We start from the raw sequence: 25,567 nt of genomic DNA on the forward strand, positions 1-25,567 counted from the left end.
CACCCACATAGAAACACAAAGTGAAACATACTGTTTGAGTACTAGTTATTGCATTAAATCAAAATGTACAGCACATTATGGACAGAGATCCCACATGAGGAGCAAGTGCACAGTGACTCCTGTTGTTGACCCAACAAATTGACACTCTAGTTTATGGTGCCAGTAACCACCCTAGGCTGTCGTCATGAGTTGCCAAGGCTATGGAAGCCTTCCAAGTTTGCCGACTCTGATCATATTTAGACAAGGTCATAAAAGACAGGGTGAGGATAGTAACCAATGATCCTAAGAGAGGCATTAACCAGGTTTGAACAATTATACAGAATTAAGTGGGGAAGAGGACCATCAGTACACACAGGTTGGGAGTAGAGCCATTGGTGGTAGAGTAGAGGTTATGATTACAAAGAAATGAGGCCCAAGTGCACTAGACAGGGTCTAGAACAAAGGACAGAGTCATTATTAGAGGAGCTAAGAAAGGTGCTGTCTAAGCTACAATTAAGTTTTCTGATTGAGAGGCAAGTAGAACCTGATAGAAGGGGCTTAATAATAATCTGGTGGGCTTTAGGCCTTGTAAGTTAAGAGGCCCAGACCTATCTATCTCTTCACTTGGGGTATATCCTAAGGGAGGTGTGAACCTCCTAGGGGAAGGCAGCCTGTTGACTTTCATTACTTGGCTGGCCTGGGAGGAGAGCTGGCCAGGTAAAGGCAGGGGGCATCTCTAACAGGAAATTTATAGTTCTGCCTTCAATGTTGCTGACCCTACTTGGCTGTCCCCTCAGCTGCAGTGGTCACTTTGGAAGTTGGGCTGAGTGAAGGGCTTTTCAGCTTAGAGCCAATAAGATCTGTGGCTCTGACCTGGGCATCCTTCGACTCCAGGGCAGGTCCATTTCCAGTGATCCAACTTTTGGCAGAGCTGCCAGGGCTCTTCACAAGCTGACTTCTGCTGAAGCCCAGGCTTACCACCTTGAAAGCCACTGCAGTGGACTGGCCTGTTAGGTCTCCTTGAGGGCAGATCACTGTACAGATCAGCCATTAATAGGCCTGCCACCCATTGCTTCTGATGCCTAGCTTTCTTTTCCTCCTGGTTTGTGTTAAAGCAGACCAGAGGATGCAAGTCAAGGGAGTGCCCGTTTCCCATCTCTAATCTTCGGTGGCCTGAACTACAAGTCTATAGTCACAGGCATGTTCTGTAGTAGTTTTTCTAAGGTAGACAATGCCCATGAGGAAAATTATATTCTCACTTAAAAACTTTCTTTCCCTTTGGTCTGAAAGGGAGGTTTTTTTTTCTACTTACTGTTTACTTCACTGATGGCGAAGTAAATCTAGCTATGAGATTATTATTTAAGTTCTTATTTTGGCTATGCTATTACAGAAAATTGTTAGCCATCTCTTTTATAAGGTCTAAAGATTAAATTGTGCGTCCTACAGATTCCTTCATAATAGAATTAGTTTCCTACCTTGAAGAGAATAGAGAAATGAAAGAACAAGTTGGGCTTAGAATAGAGAAATGAGGGAGCAAGTCCTAGATCGCTTGCTGACAATAGCAATATCACATGAATACTTAGCAAACAGTTTCAACCATTAGATAACAACTTAAGAAAACATTTACCAGAAGGTCCAATGCCTTCTATAAATTTTAAGAATCATGTATTTGGAAACACTTCTTAAATATCTAACATGGTGTAGTTTGTTTAACCAGTAAACTTAAGCACAACCATATAAAATGATTTTAGTTTCTTTCTACCAACAAGTTTAAAACATAAGATACACAGATTCAGGTCACACAAATTAAAATGTATCTTTGCTTAAATATAGCAGCTTAAATTTATGGGCAATCTAATCATAAGCCATTTAAAAAAAACTCTTAATAAAATTTCCCCATGTGACATACAATATATACACACATATAACATAGCATAATAGTCTGATATAGCAATTTTAATAATAGCTTTTAAAATCTTTAACTCTTTTTGTAGATTGCCAATTGATTTGAATTGCTTTTTGTTTTTAGTAACCTCAGTTAAGCATACTTTCTCTCAGTTGGTACTGTCAATACATTATTGGCTTCATCTGTTTACAGAGCCATCCCAAAGTACTGACTACAATAGAAGTGGCTGGAAAAAGTCCATAGGAACCTATAGGAGGACAGCTAAACCCAGAACCAACAATGCTTTAGTTTTATGAGCAGCAAATCATATATAACTGTGGATGACAAAAGACTTTAAGTCGCCATGTTTAAAATTATAAACTCATCAACCAACAAGAGGCACTTGCTTACTTCACAGTATTTTTGAAAGCACCTGTAGGATTTTACAAGTATTTAACCTTTTAGGCCTCTGAGGCTTTCTCATTAAGATAACTATCATGTCTAGTAACACAAGATCATTAGACTTTTTAATTCTCAAACATTTGTATTAATAGCATTTTCCATTATAGAAACTTAAAATTTGGTACCATGTCACTTCTTGACAGTACTTCTAATATAATCCAAATAGACTGATTAGTTGGTGTCTCTATAAGATGAGAGACATAGGTCCTTCGATTTTTTCAGTTGGGCCCAAACTGGAAAAACCAAAGTCCAGGATTTACTGGAAATTTTAGAGACCAGATTGTTTGAAACTTTGATTTTTTGAATGCCTGTCAAGAATGTCAAGAAGGCTCAAAATCCAAAATATCTGGTTGAAATAAGATTTCTTAAAATCATGACATAACATAGACCAAACTTGATCATTGTTACAAGGTGATTATTCAAATTTTTGAAAAAAGCACATATTTAAATAACCCATAGCTCTTAATAAAAATTCAGCTGTTTTTGAACAATTAGAATTTAACAGACATCAAGAGAACATAATAGATTACTTTAACACATTGATTTAACCGAGCATCAGAGTTTAATTCTATGTCAAAGAGAAATTGAGCTTCCTGTGATCTTTTGCTGTGAGGTTTCCTTCCTTTACCTTCTTTCATATTGGTGACCATGTTTCTGTGTTTCTGTGTGTAACACATCTTTAAGCATCTTTTGCAGGGCAGGATGAGTGGCAACAAATTCTTTCAGTTTCTGTTTGCTATGAAAAGTCTTCATTTCACCTTCATTCACAAATGAGAGCTTTGCAGGATATAGTATTCTGGGCTGGCAGTTTTTCTCTCTTAGTACCTGGGCTATGTCTCGCCATTCCCTTCTAGCTTGTAGGGTTTCTGATGAGAAGTCTGCTGTGAGTCTAATTGGAGATCCTCTGAGAGTAATCTGACATTTCTCTCTTGCATATTTTAGGATCTTTTCTTTATGTTTCACTGTGGTGAGTTTGATTACAACATGTCGTGGTGAGGATCTCTTTTGGTCATGTTTATTAGGGGTTCTATAAGCTTCCTGTACTAAGATGCCTCTGTCCTTCTCCAAACCTGGGAAATTTTCTGCTAGTATCTAACTGAAGATGCATTCTAATCCTTTCTCCCTCTCCATGCCTTCAGGAACTCCTAGAACCCGAATGTTAGGTTTTTTAATAGTATCCTGTAGATTCCTGACAATATTTTTTAGATTTCTAATTTCTTCTTCTTTTCTTTGGTTTGCCTGTTTCCTTTCCTGTTCTCTGTCTTCTAAGTCTGATATTCTCTCTTCTGCTTCGCTCATTCTGTTTTTAAGGCTCTCTAATGTGTTTGTCATTTGATCTATTGAATTCTTCATTTCATTATGATTTCTCGTCACTATCAGAGTTTCTTGTTCCACTAGTTGTTTCATTTCATTTTGATTCCTCCTTAATATTTCACTTTCACGAGAGAGATTTTCTATCTTGTCCATGAAGGATTTCTGTAGTTCAAGAATTTGTTTTTGAGAACTTCTTAATGTTCTTATCAATTTTTTGAGATCCGCTTCTTGCATTTCTTCGATCTCTTCATCTTCATAATCTTGAATTGGGGTGTCTTTTTCATTTGGGGGCGTCATAGTTTCTTCCTTGTTCTTGTTAGCTTGGTTTTTGCGTTTGTTGTTTGGCATGTTGGAGATATTTGGTTTCTTCACTGTGGGGTTTTTTCTTGTTACACTATGGCTCTATATTAAGTGGACTGTCTGCTTTCAGTGGAGCCTTAGAGGCTTGAGATGAGTGTGGACTGAGAGCTGTGTTTGGTTCCTCAGGGTTGAGGGTGTGTCAAAGATAACACTCCCAGGTTAGGTGTGGTAAATCTCTCTTTCTTTTTTTGATTCAAAAGGGAAGTAATTCCGCACAGCTGAATGTAATTGGAGGTAGTTAGCAGGCAAATGATATACCCACAGGAGCCAGAGATCAGAAGCTCTTTCCCAAGGACCACACAGGGAATCTCTGCTGCCCTCAGTGTGGGCTCCAATTCTCCTGCAGTCTCCCACTGGGTTGCCAAGTTAGATGCTAATCTCCTGTTATTTCACCCCTCCCGCCAGAGTCAGGTTTTTCTGCTAGGCTCACGGCTGGTGCAGACCTGAGGTCGCCCTGCTTATGACGTATGTCCAAAATGGGGCCTGCTCTGTCTTGCTCGCCTTTGAGAGGTGAGCGGAGAGAGAGAAACTTGTGTCCGTATCAGTCACTTTTTTTATTTTTTTCCTATCTCTCTTCTAGTTAGCCTGGTGAACTTTTCCCCATGGAGTTTCAAGCCTCGTTCCCTCTAGCCTCCTCTTTCCGCTTGCCCGCTCGTATCTCGGGGCTATGGAGGTTCGGCTCACCTCGCGTTCCAGCGCTGGTGTGTTGAGTCTGCCGCTGGTGTCCAAACTTGGGCTCCCATGCTCTCCACGCAGGTCCACTGTGAATCACTAGTTCCGGAAGAGTTTCCTCTGCTGTTTCATCCCCTACTCTTCCTTGACCCTGCAGTATCTCCAGTTATATTAAACTTTCTCTCCCCCCGGACTAATAGTGTGCTCCCTGCCTATTCCGCCATCTTGCCGCTCTCCTCAACAACATTTTAATTTACCAAGATTGGATCTGCTGTGCCATTAAGAAAAACTGTTTTGATAAAAATCTCAAATTTTGTTAAGATATATTACCACATACTTTAAATTTTTTATCTTTATTTTCTTGAAAATTCAAGGGCACTTAATACCTGGTCATTTTTTGTATTGCTTGAATTTTAAAAAAGATTATATGTAAAATTTCATAGATACAGTTTTAAGGATATAATGATACTTTCTACCCCTTATTTCCTCTCTCCTCCTTCCTTTCATATTTTTCTTTTAATTTTTACAATGGCATACTTTATTTATTTGCATGCATTTCATAAATACAACATTAGGAACATAGTAATTCTGCCCATCATACCTGCCCTCCTACCCACTCTTCCACCCCTCTTCCCCTTCCCTCTCCTGTTCCATGTCCTGTTTTTAGTAAGATTTATTTTCATTTAACTTTTTTTATTTTTACAGAGGATTAACTATTCTATATAGAGTTAAATGCTTAGCATGAGAAAGAAAAAAACCCAACATTACTAAAAAAAAAACCTGTTCCTCAACCTTTTCTTCCCCTTCCTCTTTTCCCTTCCTTCCTCCCCCCTTTCCTTTTAGAAACTTAATTATTGTAAAAGAAGAACTCAAGAATGATACATCTTTTGTGTACTCTTATACATAAATATAACTTATGAGATATAAAATATTCTCCACTTAATACGGTAAAGGGAAGTGATTCTTGAGAACAAGTTTTACTATTAAATCTCATGATACAACTCTTTGAGGACAGAGGTCCTGCATGGGAAGTTAGTGCACAGTGACTAGTTTATTTAACAATTGACACTGTTTTGGTTTTTTTTTTTTTTTAGAAAGAAGTCTTATTTTTTATTTCATTTTCTGGTTTACTTCTCAAATGGCTGCAACAGCCAAGACTGGACCAGACAGGATCCAGGAGCCCTGAACTCCAGGTTTCCCATATGGGTGGCAAGCACTCAAGTACTTGAGTCATCATCTGTTACCTCCCCAGGTGTTATTTACCAAAAAGCTAGATTAGAAGCAGGGGAGCTAGAACTCTAAGTGTAGCACTCCAGGATGGAATGCAGGCCTGTCAGTAGCATTTTAAATTTTGTATCAAATGCCTGCTCCCATTATTATTTTAATTTTACATAATTGTGGAGTAAAGTATGGTAATTAAATACATTTACAAAATGCGTTATAAAATCAGAGTAGTTAGAATTTACATCTTCTTGGCCAGCGCTGCAGCTCACTTGGCTAATCATCCACCTGCGGCGCTGGCACCCCGGTTTCTAGCCCCGGTTGGGGTGCTGGATTCTCTCCTGGCTGCTCCTCTTCCAGTCCAGCTCTCTGCTGTGGCCCAGGAAGGCAGTGGAGGATGGCCCATGCGCTTGGGCCCTGCACCTGCATGGGAGACCAGGAGAAGCACCTGGCTCCTGGCTTTGGATCGGCACAGTGCGCCGGCTGCACTGGCCATTGTGGGGTGAACCAATGGAAGGAAGACCTTTCTCTCTCTCTCTCACTGTCTAACTCTGCCTGTCAAAAAAAAATAGCATCACTTCATAAATGAGCAAAGGTGCATAACCATGTTGGTTTCTCCTATAGCTTAAAAAAAAGGAAAAAATAAGAAAAAAAAGAATTTCCATCTTCTTAAGGCATTAACAATTTTTTAAAAAAATTTTTATTTAATGAATATAAATTTCCAGTGTACAGCTTATGGATTACAATGGCTTCCCCCTCCCATAACTTCCCTCCCACCCACAACCCTCCCCTCTCCCGCTCCCTCTCCCTTTCCATTCACATCAAGATTCATTTTCAATTCTCTTTATATACAGAAGATCAATTTAGTATAAAGATTTCAACAGTTTGCACGCACATAGAAACACAAAGTGAAACATACTGTTTGAGTACTAGTTATAGCATAAAATCACAATGTACAGCACATTAAGGACAGAGATCCCACATGAGGAGCAAGTGCACAGTGAGTCCTGTTGTTGACCCAACAAATTGACACTCTAGTTTATGGTGCCAGTAACCACCCTAGGCTGTCGTCATGAGTTGCCAAGGCTATGGAAGCCTTCCAAGTTTGCCGACTCTGATCATATTTAGACAAGGTCATAAAAGACAGGGTGAGGATAGTAACCAGGTTTGAACAATTATACAGCATTAAGTGGGGAAGAGGACCATCAGTACACACAGGTTGGGAGTAGAGCCATTGGTGGTAGAGTAGAGGTTATGATTGCGAAGGAATGAGGCCCAAAAAAGTGCGCTAGACAGGGTCTAGAACAAAGGACAGAGTCATTATTAGAGGAGCTAAGAAAGGTGCTGTCTAAGCTACAATTAAGTTTTCTGATTGAGAGGCAAATAGAACCTGATAGAAGGGGCTTGTTAATAATCTGGTGGGCTTTAGGCCTTGTAAGTTAAGAGGCCCAGACCTATCTATCTCTTCACATGGGGTATATCCTAAGGGAGGGGAAGGCACTCTGTTGACTTTCATTACTTGGCTGGCCTGGGAGGAGAGCTGGCCAGGTAAAGGCAGGGGGCGTCTCTAACAAGAAATTTACAGTTCTGCCTGCAATGTTGCTGACCCTACTTGACCATCCCCTTAGCTGCAGTGGTCACTTTGGAAGTTGGGCTGAGTGAAGGGCTTTTCAGCTTAGAGCCAATAAGATCTGTGGCTCTGACCTGGGCATCCTTCGACTCCAGGGCAGGTCCATTTGCAGTGATCCAACTCTTGGCAGAGCTGCCAGGGCTCTTCACAAGCTGACTTCTGCTGAAGCCCAGGCTTACCACCTTGAAAGCCACTGCAGTGGACTGGCCTGTTAGGTCTCCTTGAGGGCAGATCACTGTACAGATCAGCCATTAATAGGCCTGCCACCCATTGCTTCTGATGCCTAGCTTTCTTTTCCTCCTGGTTTGTGTTAAAGCAGACCAGAGGATGCAAGTCAAGGGAGTGCCCGTTTCCCATCTCTAATCTTCGGTGGCCTGAACTACAAGGCTATAGTCACAGGCATGTTCTGTAGTAGTTTTTCTAAGGTAGACAATGCCCATGAGGAAAATTATATTCTCACTTTAAAACTTTCTTTCCCTTTTGTCTGAAAGGGAGGCTTTTTCTACTTACTGTATACTTCGCTGATGGCGAAGTGAATCTAGCTATGAGATTATTATTTAAGTTCTTATTTTGGCTATGCTATTACAGAAAAATGTTAGCCATCTCTTTTATAAGGTCTAAAGATTAAATTGTGCGTCCTACAGATTCCTTTATAATGGAATTACTTTCCTACCTTGAAGAGAATAGAGAAATGAAAGAACAAGTTGGGCTTAGAATAGAGAAATGAGGGAGCAAGTCCTAGATCGCTTGCTGACAATAGCATATTACATGAATACTTAGCAAACCATTTCAACCATTAGATAACAACTTAAGAAAACATTTACCAGAAGGTCCAATGCCTTCTATAAATTTTAAGAATCATGTATTTGAAAACACCTCTTAAATATCTAACATGGTGCAGTTTGTTTAACCAGTAAACTTAAGCACAACCATCTAAAATGTTTTAAGTTTCTTTCTACCATCAAGTTTAAAACATATGATACACAGATTCAGGTCACACAAATTAAAATGTATCTTTGATTGATTTTAGCAGCTTAAATTTATGGACAGTCTTATCTATAAGCCATTTAAAATAAAACTCTTAATAAAATTTTCCCATGTGGAGAGAGGCGGCAAGATGGCGGAATAGGCAGGGAGCACACTTAGTCCGGGGGGAGAGAAAGTTTAATATAAGTGGAGATACTGCAGGGTCAAGGAAGAGTAGGGGATGAAACAGCAGAGGAAACTCTTCCGGAACTAGTGATTCACAGTGGACCTGTGTGGAGAGTGTGGGAGCCCAAGTTCGGGACACCAGCGGCAGACTCAACGCACCAGCGCTGGAACGTGAGGTGAGCCGAACCTCCATAGCCCGAGATACCAGCGGGCAAGCGGAAAGAGGAGGCTAGAGGGAACGAGGCTTGAAACTCCATGGGGAAAAGTTCACCAGGCTAACTAGAAGAGAGATAGGAAAAAAATAAAAAAAGTGACTGATACGGACACAAGTTTCTCTCTCTCCGCTCACCTCTCAAAGGCGAGCAAGACAGAGCAGGCCCCATTTTGGACATACGTCATAAGCAGGGCGACCTCAGGTCTGCACCAGCCCTGAGCCTAGCAGAAAAACCTGACTCTGGCGGGAGGGGTGAAATAACAGGAGATTAGCATCTAACTTGGCAACCCAGTGGGAGACTGCAGGAGAATTGGAGCCCACACTGAGGGCAGCAGAGATTCCCTGTGTGGTCCTTGGGAAAGAGCTTCCGATATCTGGCTCCTGTGGGTATATCATTTGCCTGCTAACTACCTCCAATTACGTTCAGCTGTGCGGAATTACTTCCCTTTTGAATCAAAAAAAGAAAGAGAGATTTACCACACCTAACCTGGGAGTGTCATCCTTGACACACCCTCAACCCTGAGGAACCAAACACAGCTCTCAGTCCACACTCATCTCAAGCCTCTAAGGCTCCACTGAAAGCAGACAGTCCACTTAATATAGAGCCATAGTGTAACAAGAAAAAACCCCACAGTGAAGAAACCAAATATCTCCAACATGCCAAACAACAAACGCAAAAACCAAGCTAACAAGAACAAGGAAGAAACTATGACGCCCCCAAATGAAAAAGACACCCCAATTCAAGATTATGAAGATGATGAGATCGAAGAAATGCAAGAAGCGGATCTCAAAAAATTGATAAGAACATTAAGAAGTTCTCAAAAACAAATTCTTGAACTACAGAAATCCTTCATGGACAAGATAGAAAATCTCTCTCGTGAAAGTGAAATATTAAGGAGGAATCAAAATGAAATGAAACAACTAGTGGACATACAATATATACACACATAGAACATAGCATAATAGTCCGATATAGCAATTTTAATAATAGCTTTTAAAATCTTTAACTCTTTTTGTAGATTGCCAATTGATTTGAATTGCTTTTTGTTTTTAGTAACCTCAGTTAAGCATACTTTCTCTCAGTTGGTACTGTCAATACATTATTGGCTTCATCTGTTTACAGAGCCATCCCAAAGTACTGACTACAATAGAAGTGGCTGGAAAAAGTCCATAGGAACCTATAGGAGGACAGCTAAACCCAGAACCAACAATGCTTTAGTTTTATGAGCAGCAAATTATATATAACTGTGGATGACAAAAGACTTTAAGTCGCCATGTTTAAAATTATAAACTCATCAACCAACAAGAGGCACTTGCTTACTTCACAGTATTTTTGAAAGCACCTGTAGGATTTTACAAGTATTTAACCTTTTAGGCCTCTGGGGCTTTCTCATTAAGATAACTATCATGTCTAGTAACACAAGATCATTAGACTTTTTAATTCTCAAACATTTGTATTAATAGCATTTTCCATTATAGAAACTTAAAGTCTGGTACCACGTCACATCTTGACAGTCTTTCTAATATAAAACAAATAGACTGATTAGTTGGTGTCTCTATAAGATGAGAGACATAGGTCCTTCGATTTTTTCAGTTGGGCCCAAACTGGAAAAACCAAGGTCCAGGATTTACTGGAAATTTTAGAGACCAGATTGTTTGAAACTTTGATTTTTTGAATGCCTGTCAAGAATGCCAAGAAGGCTCAAAATCCAAAATATCTGGTTGAAATAAGATTCCTTAAAATCATGACATAACATAGACCAAACTTGATCATTGTTACAAGGTGATTATTCAAATTTTTGAAAAAAGCACATATTTAAATAACCCATAGCTCTTAATAAAAATTCAGCTGTTTTTGAACAATTAGAATTTAACAGACATCAAGAGAACATAATAGATTACTTTAACACATTGATTTAACCGAGCATCAGAGTTTAATTCTATGTCAAAGAGAAATTGAGCTTCCTGTGATCTTTTGCTGTGAGGTTTCCTTCCTTTACCTTCTTTCATATTGGTGACCATGTTTCTGTGTTTCTGTGTGTAACACATCTTTAAGCATCTTTTGCAGGGCAGGATGAGTGGCAACAAATTCTTTCAGTTTCTGTTTGCTATGAAAAGTCTTCATTTCACCTTCATTCACAAATGAGAGCTTTGCAGGATATAGTATTCTGGGCTGGCAGTTTTTCTCTCTTAGTACCTGTGCTATGTCTCGCCATTCCCTTCTAGCTTGTAGGGTTTCTGATGAGAAGTCTGCTGTGAGTCTAATTGGAGATCCTCTGAGAGTAATCTGACGTTTCTCTCTTGCACATTTTAGGATCTTTTCTTTATGTTTCACTGTGGTGAGTTTGATTACAACATGTCGTGGTGAGGATCTCTTTTGGTCATGTTTATTAGGGGTTCTATAAGCTTCCTGTACTAAGATGCCTCTGTCCTTCTCCAAACCTGGGAAATTTTCTGCTAGTATCTAACTGAAAATGCCTTCTAATCCTTTCTCCCTCTCCATGCCTTCAGGAACTCCTAGGACCCGAATGTTAGGTTTTTTAATAGTATCCTGTAGATTCCCGACAATATTTTTTAGATTTCTAATTTCTTCTTCTTTTCTTTGGTTTGCCTGTTTCCTTTCCTGTTCTCTGTCTTCTAAGTCTGATATTCTCTCTTCTGCTTCACTCATTCTGTTTTTAAGGCTTTCTAATGTGTTTGTCATTTGATCTATTGAATTCTTCATTTCATTATGATTTCTCGTCACTATCAGAGTTTCTTGTTCCACTAGTTGTTTCATTTCATTTTGATTCCTCCTTAATATTTCACTTTCACGAGAGATTTTCTATCTTGTCCATGAAGGATTTCTGTAGTTCAAGAATTTGTTTTTGAGAACTTCTTAATGTTCTTATCAATTTTTTGAGATCCGCTTCTTGCATTTCTTCGATCTCATCATCTTCATAATCTTGAATTGGGGTGTCTTTTTCATTTGGGGGCGTCATAGTTTCTTCCTTGTTCTTGTTAGCTTGGTTTTTGCGTTTGTTGTTTGGCATGTTGGAGATATTTGGTTTCTTCACTGTGGGGTTTTTTCTTGTTACACTATGGCTCTATATTAAGTGGACTGTCTGCTTTCAGTGGAGCCTTAGAGGCTTGAGATGAGTGTGGACTGAGAGCTGTGTTTGGTTCCTCAGGGTTGAGGGTGTGTCAAGGATGACACTCCCAGGTTAGGTGTGGTAAGTCTCTCTTTCTTTTTTTGATTCAAAAGGGAAGTAATTCCGCACAGCTGAACGTAATTGGAGGTAGTTAGCAGGCAAATGATATACCCACAGGAGCCAGAGATCAGAAGCTCTTTCCCAAGGACCACACAGGGAATCTCTGCTGCCCTCAGTGTGGGCTCCAATTCTCCTGCAGTCTCCCACTGGGTTGCCAAGTTAGATGCTAATCTCCTGTTATTTCACCCCTCCCGCCAGAGTCAGGTTTTTCTGCTAGGCTCAGGGCTGGTGCAGACCTGAGGTCGCCCTGCTTATGACGTATGTCCAAAATGGGGCCTGCTCTGTCTTGCTCGCCTTTGAGAGGTGAGCGGAGAGAGAGAAACTCGTGTCCGTATCGGTCACTTTTTTTATTTTTTTCCTATCTCTCTTCTAGTTAGCCTGGTGAACTTTTCCCCATGGAGTTTCAAGCCTCGTTCCCTCTAGCCTCCTCTTTCCGCTTGCCTGCTGGTGTTTCGGACTATTGAGGTTCGGCTCACCTCGCGTTCCAGCGCTGGTGTGTTGAGCCTTCTGCTGGTGTCCCAAACTTGGGCTCCCACGCTCTCCACACAGGTCCACTGTGAATCACTAGTTCCGGAAGAGTTTCCTCTGCTGTTTCATCCCCTACTCTTCCTTGAACCTGCAGTATCTCCACTTATATTAAACTGTACAATTTTTTGACTGACAATAATTGTACATGTTTATGGGTACAATAATACAATTTATGTATATACATACAATTTATGTACATACATATAATTTCTGTATGACTATACAATGTATAATGATCAAATCACAGTAATTAATGTTTCTTTTTTTAAGATTTTATTTATTTACTTGAAAGTCAGAGTTACAGAGAGGCAGAGACAGAGAGAGAGAGAGAGAGAGAGAGAGAGAGAGAGAGAAATGGAGAGGGGCCCTCCATCCACTGATTCACTCCCCAAATGTCTGCAATAGCTGGAGCTGAGCTGATCCAATGCCTGGAGCCAGGAGCTTCCTCCGGGTCTCCCACATGGGTACAGGGGCCACAGGACTTAGGTCATCTTCCACTGCTTTCCCAGGCCATAGCAGAGAGCTGGATCTGAAGTGGAGCAGCTGGGACCCAAACTGGTGCCCATATAGAATGCCAGCACTGCTGGTGGCGGCTTTACCTGCTATGTCACAGCACCAGCCCCAGTAGTTAATGTTTCTATCTCCTAATAATGATATGCTTGATACCTTTAAACTTTCATTTTGTAGTTATTCATAAAATACCTACTGTCAAATATGAGTACAGCCCCCTCACTTCGCTGTAGAACACTAGAACTTATTTCTACTATATATGTATTTTGGTATCCATTATTCAGTCTCTTCAATGACCACTTCCTAACTCCCTATTCAGTCTCTAATAATCACTATTCTATGTTCAGATCAATTTTTTAATCTTCCATGTATTAGAGAGTATGTTTGACATTGTTTTTTGTGTCTAACATTTCACCAGCATCATGTTCCTTAGCTCTATCCATTTTGCTGCAAATGATAGAATTTTGTTCTTTTTTATGGCTGAACAATAATACATTGTGTATGTGAGTATGTAGCACATATCCATTATCCATTGTTGTGTACCTGGATTGATTCCATGTCTTAGTTATTGTGAATAATGCTGCAATGAATATGAAAGTGCAGATATCTCTAGTTCCTAATTTAATTTCCTCTGGACATATATATATATCCAGAAGTTAGATTATATATATATATCCAGAAGTTAGATTATAGCATCACAATGTATATCTGTTAAGTTTTCAAAGAACTTCAATAAGGTTTACATATTGCTTCTACAAATTCGTTTCTACCAACAGTGTGTAAAGGTTGCCTTTTTTCTACATCCTCACCAAGACTTGCTGTCATTTCTCATATGGTTGGTGATGCTGAGCAGCTTTTTATATGATTGATGATAATTAATATGCTATTCTAGTCCATTTTCTATTTCTAATATAATACCAGAGGTTGAGTAAGTCAGAAAAGAGATTTGTTTTGCCTCATATTTTTGATCCCATGTTGAAAATGATTTCTGGTGATGGCTTTCTTTCTTTCTTTCTTTCTTTCTTTCTTTCTTTCTTTCTTTCTTTCTTTCTTTCTTTCTTTCTCTCTCTTTTTCCTTTCTTTCTTTTTTCTTTCTCTCTCTCTTTTTTAAGAAAATCAGTTTTATTCTAGTAACACCAATATATTATTAAAATTTTCTTGCTGGCAGAGTCCTGAGGTGGTAAATAATATCACATGGTAATATACAAGGAATACACTAGAATCTTAGCCAAAGTAGGTTTTATGGCAAATTTATGTTGAGATAACTTGTTGACCATTAATCCATTCATGAAAGCAAAGCCCTAATCAGTTCTTTTTTTTAACTTGAAAACCAAAATTTAATGATTCTAACAAATTTACTTGTAGCTACACAATTTTATATGCAACATTTCATCCCTTAAGATTATAGAATTTTGCTTTCTAAACTAAATTACATGTCAACAGTTCTAACCAGCATGGCTGCCAAAGCCCTCCACAGCTTAAAACAAGCAACAGGTGGAAAAAATCCCTAACCCATGGAATTTTAGCTTAAAATTCTAGCTTAATCAGAAAAACCTGGAACACATTTTGACAGGTCCAGTGTTGACCAAAAGAAGACACAGGTTTCTCATTAAACTTTGTTTTAATGGGTCTCAAAATTCTGTGACAGATTTTTGGTCAAGTTGTTTCCATTAAAAAGTACTGATTTTAAAAACTAATAACTTAAAACTGCCATGCACACAAAAAATGGCCCACACAACATTTTCCTTTCCTTCTGAAGGTTTTACGATGCATTGTTATCATTAACCAGTCTTTCACTATTAAACTTAAATGGCCAATTGAGACAAACAGTTCTGAGACCGTTCTTCCACCACTGATTAAGACTGGGGTGGCAGGTATTAGGGATAATATTCATTTAGCCTTCTGAGCTTTCTGGGCAGACTTGGTGACCTTGCCAGCTCCAGCAGCCTTCTTGTCCACTGCTTTGATCACACCCACAGCAACCGTCTGTCTCATATCATGGACAGCGAAACAATTCAGAGGAGGATAGTCAGAGAAGCTCTCAACACACATGGGCTTGCCAGGAACCATATCAACAATGGCAGCATCACCAGATTTCAAGAATTTAGGGCCATCTTCCAACTTCTTTCCAGAACGATGATCAATCTTTTCCTTCAGCTCAGCAAGCTTGCAAGCAGTGTGAGCCATGTGACAATCCAGCACAGGGGCATACCCAGCACTGATCTGACCTGGATGGTTCAGGATGATCATCTGAGCAGTGAAGCCAGCTGCTTCCATTGGTGGGTCATTTTTGCTGTCACAAGCAACATTGCCATGATGAACATCTTTGACAGACACGTTCTTGACATTGAAGCCCACATTGTCCCCAGGAAGAGCTTCACTCAAAGCTTCATGGTGCATTTCGATGGACTTGACTTCAGTTGTGACGTTGACTGGAGCAAAAGTTACCACCATGCCAGGTTTGAGAACACCAGTCTCCACTTGGCCCACAGGGACAGTGCCAATACCACCAATTTTGTAGACATCCTGTAGGGGCAGACACAGAGGCTTGTCAGTTGGTCTAGTTGGTGGAAGGGTGCAATCCAGAGCTTCAAGCAGTGCGGTTCCACTGGCATTGCCATCTTTGCGGGTGACTTTCCATCCCTTGAACCATGGCATATTAGCACTTGGCTCCAGCATGTTGTCACCATTCCAACCAGAAATTGGCACAAATGCTACTGTGTCAGGGTTGTAGCCAATTTTCTTAATGTAGGTGCTGACTTCCTTAACGATTTCCTCGTATCTCTTCTGGCTGTTGGGTGGCTCAGTGGAATCCATCTTGTTAACACCAACAATTACTTGTTTCACACCCAGTGTGTAAGCCAGAGGGCATGTTCATGGGTCTGCCCGTTCTTGGAGATACCAGCTTCAAATTCCCTGACACCAGCAGCAACAATCAGGACAGCACAGTCAGCCTGAGATGTGCCTGTAATCATGTTTTTGATGAAGTCTCTGTGTCCTGGGGCATCAATGATAGTCACGTAATACTTGCTGGTCTCAAATTTCCACAGGGAGATGTCAATGGTGATACCATGCTCACGCTCGGCTTTCAGTTTATCCAAGACCCAGGCATACTTAAAGGAACCCTTTCCCATCTCGGCAGCCTCCTTCTCAAATTTTTCAATGGTTCTTTTGTCGATGCCACCACATTTGTAGATCAGATGGCCAGTGGTGGTGGACTTGCCCGAATCTACATGGCCAATGACGATGATGTTGATGTGAGTCTTTTCCTTTCCCATTTTGGCTTTGATTTAGCGGTGTTTTTCATGACACCTGTGTTCTGGCGGCAAACCCGCCTAATCAGTTCTTAAACATCTCAGTTGGTTCCAGCTCTAATATTTTATAATGGGGATTAAGTTTCAAGATGAGTTTCAGAAGGGACAAACCATATTGAAACCATAGCACTCATCTTTGGATAAATTCAAATCTGTCCTTTTTCAAATTGGATTATTTGGGGTTTTTTCCTATTGAATTTTTTTTTTTATTTTTGTTATTAGTTGCTTATCACTTTTATGGTTTGCAATATTTTCCCCCATTCTGTAAATTTTGTCTTCATTGTCTTTATTCTTTGTTGTGAAGAAAATTTTAGTTTGATAGAGTCCCAGTTGTTTATTTTTGCTTTTGTTGCATGTGTGTTTGGGACCGTTTCCAAGAAACTAGCTGAGTCAGTGTTAAGAATCTTTCCCTTACATTTTAATGTCTTATGTTTAAGTGATTAATCCATTTTAAGTTTTTTTTTCTATATTGAGTCACACAGGGTCAGATTTTACCTTTTTAGAATGTAGATATCAAAGAAATTAAAGGTAGCCATATAGAGAAACTCTGTTCATCTTCTCCTCCACTGAGAAGAACCAAAGCAGCCACATCTTAAGGTGCATGCCTGAGGAAGATACAGTAAAAGAACAGTAGGAACACGACGGGATAGTTATCCTAGGCAAAGTGTACAAAGGGTAATAAAGCCAAACCCACAGTGTCTGAACCTCAGGCCCCATGGCCAGGGGGCTTATTTGTTTCATAGAAAAGGATGAACAGGAGAGTCTCAGCAGAGCCCATCTGTAGGGATACCGTTCATGGGCAGTGCTTACTAGAGAGGAATCACTCACCAAAGACCACTAGCTCAGTAAGATCTCTGGAAACCTTACAGTCACTTTCCTTCAGAGAAAGAACCCATATTCCCTCCCCCAACCCATAGAGCACAAGCTGTGTGTAGTGACATGTTGTAAAAGGAGTCATTGGCAAGCCATGTCATGTTAGGGGACAGAAGCCTTTGCTTATCTTCTTCCCAGAGGCCACAAGGACATTACTCCATTCTGGAAAGGCATATTGAACTCTACAGTTCCGTCTTGACCCAACAGAGCACGAGTGACCCAGAACCCTTGTCCACACAGCTTCCTGTATCTTAGGATCCAGGGATGCAGACAGCTGGGATATCTAGCCCCATACCCTAGGAGTAAGGAGGTCTGCCCCTCAGATTAGAGGATCAGAAACCCCAGTACCTGCCCTCTCTCAACCACTTGAAGCATTATTGGTGTGGCATGAATCTGTGCAAACCAGGACTCAGGGTACACAGACACTCACCCAGTCTTCTGACTGAGGCTCAGAGCTCCCTGCACACTAAGGATAGTTCTTGCAGTAGATTCCCAGCATACAATAGGGTGTGTGCCCACACTCTGGAGAGTGCAGTCTGGAAAGTTTGAAGGGGGAAAAGACCCAGGAACACATTCTCACTCCTAACAGTGAATCAGTGTTTCCAATAACAGCACAGAGAAGGGCTTGCAGACTGTGTTCCATACCACTTGGATCTGTCCCCTCCCAAGGACTGTAGCCAGAATTGCAGCACACATATCTCATGTAGCACTCTGGACTCCTGCCCCTCCTGTGAACAGCTGGCTGGATTTTCTTGCCCCAATTATTTTGCTGCTTGAAGGCTTTGATTTTCCATGCCCCACCTAGCTCAGTAGCAGCTCATTCCCTAGGGTTTTGAAATGGGATCTCCTTCCTCAGAAACCTGAATATATCCCTACCACATGACCCAGCCATCCCACTCCTTGGAATTTGCCCAAGGGAAATTAAATCAGCAAATAAAAGAGCTATCTGCACCTCAATGTTTATTGCAGCTCAATTCACAATAGCTAAGATATGGAATCAACCTGAATGCCAACCAACAGAAGACTGGATAAGGAAATTATGGAACATGCACTCTACAGAATACTACACAGAGGTAAAAAAAAATGAAATCTGGTCATTTGCAACAAAATGGAGGAATCTGGAAAACATTATGCTGAGTGAAATAAGCCAGTCCCAAAGAGACAAAGACCATACGTTCTCCCTGATCTGTGACAACTAACTGAGCACCTGAAAGGAAACATGTAGAAGTGAAACGGACATTATGAGAAACAGTGACTTGATCAGCTCTTGTCCTAACTGTCAAGGAACACTTACTATTTCATTGTTTTTAGTATTTTCTTTTTCTACTTAATAACATTGTTTGAACTCTTTAATTAACACACAGTTATTCTTAGGTGTTTAAACCCAACTGAAAATTGATCCCTGTTAAAAATAAGAGTGGGAATAAGAGAGGGAGGAGAGGTAGAGTTAGGCACATGCTCACTTGGACTTACCCCTAATGGTAGAGCTAGAAACGTGCCATGAGACTTCAAATCCCATTAAGTTGGCATGTACCAATGCCATCTTACTAGTCAAAGTGATCAGTTTAAGTTCATAACTGATCATAAAGATAGGATTAAGTGTCAAAGGGATCACATAAATGAGACCAGTGTCTGCTAATAATAACTGATAGAATTAAAAAGGAGAGAATGATCCAACATGGGAAATGGAATACACAGCAGACTCATAGAATGGCAGATGCCCTAAACAGCATTCTGGCTTCAGAGTCAGCCCTTAAGGCATTTGGATCTGGCTAAAAAGCCCATGAGAGTTTCTCAGGCATGGAAAGCCAAGACACTGTGGCAAAAAAAAAATGACCTAAATGAAAGATCTCTGTGAGTGAGATCCTAGTGGAAAGAATGGGCCATCCAAGAAGGAGGTACCTTTCTCTGAAGGGAGAAGAGAACTTCCACTTTGATTATGGCCTTGTCTAAATAAGGTCGGAGTTTGTGAGCTCCAGAGGCTTCCATAGCCTTGGCAGCTCATGACAAGAGCCTCACGTGAGTACTGATGTCATAAATAAGAGTGTCAATTGTTAAATCAACAACGGGAGTCACTGTGCACTTACTCCTCACGTCGGATCTCTGTCCTTAATGTGTTGTACTATGAGAATTAATGGTAAAACTAGTATTCAAACAGTACTTTATACTCTGTGTTTCTGTGTGAATGCAAACTGTTGAAATCTTTACTTAGTATATACTAAGTTGATCTTCTGTATATAAAGATAATTAAAAATGAATCTTAATGAAGAATGGGATGGGACAGGGAGTAGGAGATGGGATGGTTTGCGGATGGGGGGTTGGTTATGGGAGGGAAAACCCACTATAATCCAAAAGTTGTACTTTTGAAATTTATATTTATTAAATAAAAGTTTTCTAAAAAAAAAAGAAATGGGATCTCCAAGTCCTTCACAATGCAATGCATCAACACTCTCCCCCTTGCTTTGGTCGTGGGCAGTGTATGATTTGCCCAGGTCCAATATAGAGCTCAGGGCTCCAGTCACTCCCACACTAGCTACCAGGTTTTGGGTGATGCTGCTCAGTTGTAGCTCTAGCCTGAGGTTCTTGCTCCCCAACCAGCCCAGCCATCAGCCCTAAGACAGTGGCCTGAATATTGTTTTCCACTGCCATTTTGATGTATCTAGCCACTCAGTATCTCTGGGACCTTTCTTGTCCTCCTAGCATGAATGCTATTTTTAGAGATCTGGAGTTGGCTTTGGCTAGGGGTCTATAAGAAGATCCTGCTTCTGAAGCCATCACTGATATGGAACTCCAATTCCTGACTTGGGTATCAGCTAGGTGTCTGCTCACCTACACCCCCAGAACCAGTAGGGCCTGCTGTCAACACCTGAGAAGCTACTGTCTCCAGTTCATCCAGGAGATGGTTTGGGACTTGTGATATTGGGAGCTTAGTAGTCTTACAATCCAATAGGCAAAGGCATATTTTAAGGAAAAAAAACCCTTCAGTTAACAGAAAATGCCCTCTAAAGAGATAGAAACAGATGTCCAAGATGCACAGAAATCACCATAGAAACACAGGAATAATAAATAAGCAAGGTAATATGATGCCTCCATAGGAACAGTATCAGAGCATGAAGAAAGACATTATTCAAGGGAATGAATAAGAATTAAAAAGAATGGTTGAAATGTTACTCAGAGACACAAGGACATATAGATAAGCAGCTAAATGAAATTAGGAAATCAGTACTTGACATGAATGAGAAAATTAACAAAAGATATAAATGTTAATGAGAACCAAGTATTCAAGAAGAAGTAAAAATTAAGTCAAAGAAAAAAACACAGCAGAAATCCTTATCGACAGACTAGATCAAGCTGAAGAAATGATACGTGATCTAGAAGTCATGTCTTTTGAAATATTTCCAAGAAAGAATGAAAACAGTGTTCAGGATCTATGGGATACCAGCAAATGAACCAATATTCGAGTGGCTTAGAAAATCTTTCAATGAAATAGAGAAAACACCCATTGGCAAAAGATACTGACATCCAAATACAGGAAGTTCATAGAACCTCAGATAGACATAATCAGAAAAGCAACTAACCACAACACATAGTTTACAAGAGAGAATTCCTAGTTAATTTTTAATTTTTTTGATTGACCTCAGATTTATTTTTTCTTAATATTTCTTTTTTTAAATATTTTATTTGAGAGGTATATTTACAGATAGAAATAGGGAGACACAGAGAGAAAGGCCTTGCAGCCACTGGGCTGATCTGAAGCCAGAAGCCAGGAGCTTCTTCCATGTGTCCCACTTGGATGCAGGGGCTCAAGCACTTAGGCCATCTTCTACTGCTTTCCTAGGCCATAGCAGAGAGAGCTGTATTGGAAGAGGAGCAGCACCTATGACTTGAATTTGGCACCTATTTAGGATGATGATGCCACAGGTAGAGGCTTAGTTCACTACATCACTGAGACAGCCCCAACTGCAGATTTCTCAAAAGAAACCTTATAGCCCAGGAGAGAATGGAGCGATAGAGTCCAGTTTTAGTGAACTATAATTACTTTAACATTTACTGTACATGGGTGAAACAGTCACTTTTGTGTTTGATTATTTATTGCCCTTGCCACGTTCCTGCTAAACTATGGTCTATTTCCTTTTTCCTGTCGAACACTGCATTTGTTTGATCATGAAGCCATTGACTGCAAATAAATTTAAAATATGTTATTTCAAATACCAAAACTAAGAAAGAATTGGAGAGGGAGGGGGAATTATCATTAAATTATTTGAATTTTATCTATGAACTCCATTGAATTTGTTAAAAACTAAAAAAGAAAAACTGCTAACCAAGAATAATTTACCTGGCAAAGCTGTGTTTCATAAATGAATGTGAAATAAAGACCTACCAAATCAAGCAAAAACTGAAAAAATTCGTCACCATCCAACAACCTAACAAATGATACTTGAGGACGTACTGAGAGTCATGAGCGAGTAGGAGACTGCTTGGCTGCAGGAAAAGAGCAATGGCTAAGTCAAAGGAACTTGTTTCTTCAAGCTCATCTGGCAGTGATTCTGACAGTGAAGTTGACAGAAAGTTAAAGAGGAAAAAGCAAATTACTCCAGAAAAACCTGTGAAGAATCAAGAGACTGTTGAGACCTCGAGAGCTCTATCATCTCCCAAACAGAGCAGCAGCAGAGATGATAACATGTTTCAGATTGGGAAAAATGAGGTACATCAGTGTTCGGGACTTCAAAGGGAAAGTTCTAGTTGATATTCCAGAATACTGGATGGATCCAGAAGGAGAAATGAAACCAGGAAGAAAAGGCATTTCTTTAAATCCAGAACAGTGGAGCCAGCAGAAGAAACAGATTTCTGAAATTGATAATGCAGTAAGAAAACTGTAAAACCTGAGTCATACAATACCTTAGTTGTTTTAATTTGTCATTTTACATTGGTTTTGCTTTCTAAATGTTGTTTTCCAAGCTATTGTATATTTGGACTGCATAACAATTTGAAAGATGAATACTTTTTAAAATCTGCATTATTAAAAATGTTCTGAGTGAAGCTAATTGTCAACTTTATTAAGGAGTATTGAGGCTGGTGCTGTGGCACAGGGGGTTAATGCCCTGGCCTGAAGCACAGGCATCCAATATGGGCACCGGTTTGAGGCCCAGCGTGGACTGGGTTATTTTAGTGGGATCCATGTTCACATGAGGACTGCAGAGATCATTTGTGCAGCTCAATGGAAGCATAGGTGACTGTTGCACCCACTGAGGGATAACCCTGGGTGTTGATTACCTTGGAAGAGGAGGTGAGGGTATGCTTACACCATCAGAGGTGCAGGAAAGGTACTCCCTTTCCTGCTGACAAGGGATCTCCTACACTACACTACATTATCCATAGCGCTATATGTAGTATCTTACTGCTTAGTCTGCAGAAAATATTGACTTAGATGTCAGGTTTGCTTTCCCCTAGTTAATGCTTGCCATGGGATGATGTCTATAAAATCAGATACTGTTAAATTAGACTAGGATTTAATAAAAATTGTGAAAGCTTAATGCCCTAACATTTTATTTTATGACATGAGTATGGATAATGTGTATGTAGCCAGAGATTGCACTGAACTTTACTGTCATGGTATGTGATGGGGTCAGTTTTTATGGGAAAGAGTATTTAAAACCTATACTTGTGTTTTGGTCTTTGTTTCAGCAGACTTGGTTATTTTAGACTTTTTGAGTTTTGGCAGATGGTTGAAAATGGTTTTAATTTAGCTATACTGATGAAACAATACAGATTGAGACATAGACTTTGCAGCAGTAAACGGGGCATAGTGTGCCTTAGAAGAATGTAAATGCAACAGTAACTGAAAGTAAAGGAGGTGGCAGTGAAGAGGAAGAATTCCTTCAAACTAGGTGTTATATACGTGTTGAGATTTTGATAACACTGATGGAACATAATTCTAGGTAGAACATAAAACTTAAGTTTAAAGACTCGAAAAACATTGTTGACAGATTATTTATGGTGGCAAACCTCAAATGGTTATTGTCATTAACTAAGGGTTGAACTATTCTGCTACCAGCTTTGAGTCCTTTGTCTAAAGCATTGTGTTGTAGAATTACCACGGACTTACTTTGAAACCATCTGCCAGCCCATATAAAAATTTTTTTGTTAGGCTATTCTTTTTTAAAAAATATCCAGTTAACATTTTTAATGTATCTAGCAGTAACCATGGTAGGTACAAATTGGTGAAAATAAAGAAATCTTTGTTCTGGATGTTTAGTCTTCATCATTATAATAGGTATCAAAGTGTTCAAAATACTGTCATATTTTATTTTCAACTTTTTAAAAAAATTTAAAAATATTTTATTCATTTATTTGAAAGAGTTACACACAGAGAGAAGGAGAAGCAAAGAGAGAGAGAGAGGGAGAGAGAGGTCTTCCATCCACTGGTTCACTCCCCAAATGGCTGCAACAGCTGGAGCTGTGCTGACCCAAAGCCAGGAGCCTGAGTATTCTTCTGGTTCTCCCACAAGAGTACAGGGGCCCAAGAACTTGCACCATCTTCCACTGATTTATCAGGCCATAGTAGAGAGCTGGATTGGAAGTGGGGTAGCCAGGACTCAAACTGGTGTCCATATGGGATACTGGTGCTGCAGGCAAAGGCTTTACCTGCTCTGCCACAGTGCTGGCCTCTGTACATATTTTAGTTGAATGATTCTTGATTGACAATCCTCTCTCCCGCCTTATTTGGGAATATGTGTGTGTCCTATAAACTTAATTGGAAGATTTGTAAATGAGCCCTTATTTTTGGCACGCAGAATGTGTTGGTAGAAAACAGAATTTTGATTTTGATGTGGATGGAGAGGGAGTGATGGGTAAATTACCTAAGTTTACAAGAATTTAGGGGAGTATATATTTTGAAACAATCTGCTAATAACAGATGGTGCTGAAATCTATTCTATTCTAGGATTTTTCTAGCTGTTTAGTACTATGTTCTAAAACCTTCTTATAAGGAGTGTTTCTCTGGAACAGTTGTGTAAGTTAACTGCTAAGTTCATGTAAATACATTATTGGATATGCACTATATCAAAATTTCTAATCTCTGTAGGAAAGGGAGTGAGCTAGGTTAAAAGAAGAGACTAGCTTGTACAGGAAAGAGAAGATAGGGTACATTTGTTTTCTGTTTTAACTTTATACATCCTTGCTAAGATTTCTCCCAGCAAGAAAGGTGGTCATTCTCAAGCATGGGTGTCTCTTATTTTGCAATGTCTAAGCGAATTCAGTTGATGTCAGTATTCAGGCTTTGCCTTTAATTTATTCAGTAGCAGGGCTTTCTCACGGGTTTTCCCTCTCGCTGGTTTTTAAAGTATGAATGGCATTGACCTATTACTTAAAGAACAACAGCAACAATAAGAACTCTGTAATGTAATTTGATTCTCTTTTTTGCTGTATAAATGCCTAAGAAATTCTTCTGACGAATTCTCCTGCCTCATTAGCTAGTCAAGAAAAGTGTGATGATTGGCCTATTCTACATAAAATGGTTAGAAACAAAGTTTAGAGGGGAAAAATGAAAGAAAATATATCATCCTGATTTAGTTATTGAGAAAAGAGAAAAAATTGAGTACTACAAAAGTTTGAAATTTTAAAAAAAGTACTAATATTTATATATTTTGAAATTGTGATATTTTTATGGACATAATACAGTGAAACACTTAACTTTTTTAAAATACATGATTTTCAAGATAAACTCTAGAGTAAACATGCACACAGTCCCAGATGTTATTCCGTCATTGTGGAATGCCCGTACACTTTGTTGGTACATCTTCCATGGATATGTCATTGACTAATAGTACTCAACCTGTGATTAAATGTTGCAATAAAAATAAGAAATGTGAAAAAAGAATGTGCTGCATATAGAAACAGAAAAAAATGAATCTGCATCATTAAAAAAGTTGGGAAATGTAAATTTAACTATCAAAAGAATGGAGGATATTCAGAAGAAGCAATAGGAATTTCTATTGAAAAATCACAGGACCAAATCATTACTTTTCAATTATCTTTTTAGAAAACATTTATTTTGGAGATTCCAAGATGACAGAATAGGGAATGACATACTGTGCTAGGCTAGGAATAAGTATTAAAGACAAAAAGTGTAGGAAGTACATTCTCAGGGGAGTTATAGAGAAAACTGCTGTGGAAATTCTATAGAAAGAATAGGAATGCTGT

General features: G+C 39.6%; 2 pseudogenes; one reads left to right on the forward strand and one right to left on the reverse strand.

Annotated features, from left to right (window-relative positions):
* Window positions 1-15,061: 15,061 nt before the first annotated feature.
* Window positions 15,062-16,506, reverse strand: LOC133767792 (putative elongation factor 1-alpha-like 3; annotated as a pseudogene).
* Window positions 16,507-21,863: 5,357 nt separating this feature from the next.
* Window positions 21,864-22,245, forward strand: LOC133767793 (activated RNA polymerase II transcriptional coactivator p15-like; annotated as a pseudogene).
* Window positions 22,246-25,567: the final 3,322 nt, after the last annotated feature.

This window comes from Lepus europaeus, chromosome 10 (genome assembly GCF_033115175.1).
Source record: "Lepus europaeus isolate LE1 chromosome 10, mLepTim1.pri, whole genome shotgun sequence".
Lineage (NCBI taxonomy): Eukaryota > Metazoa > Chordata > Mammalia > Lagomorpha > Leporidae > Lepus > Lepus europaeus.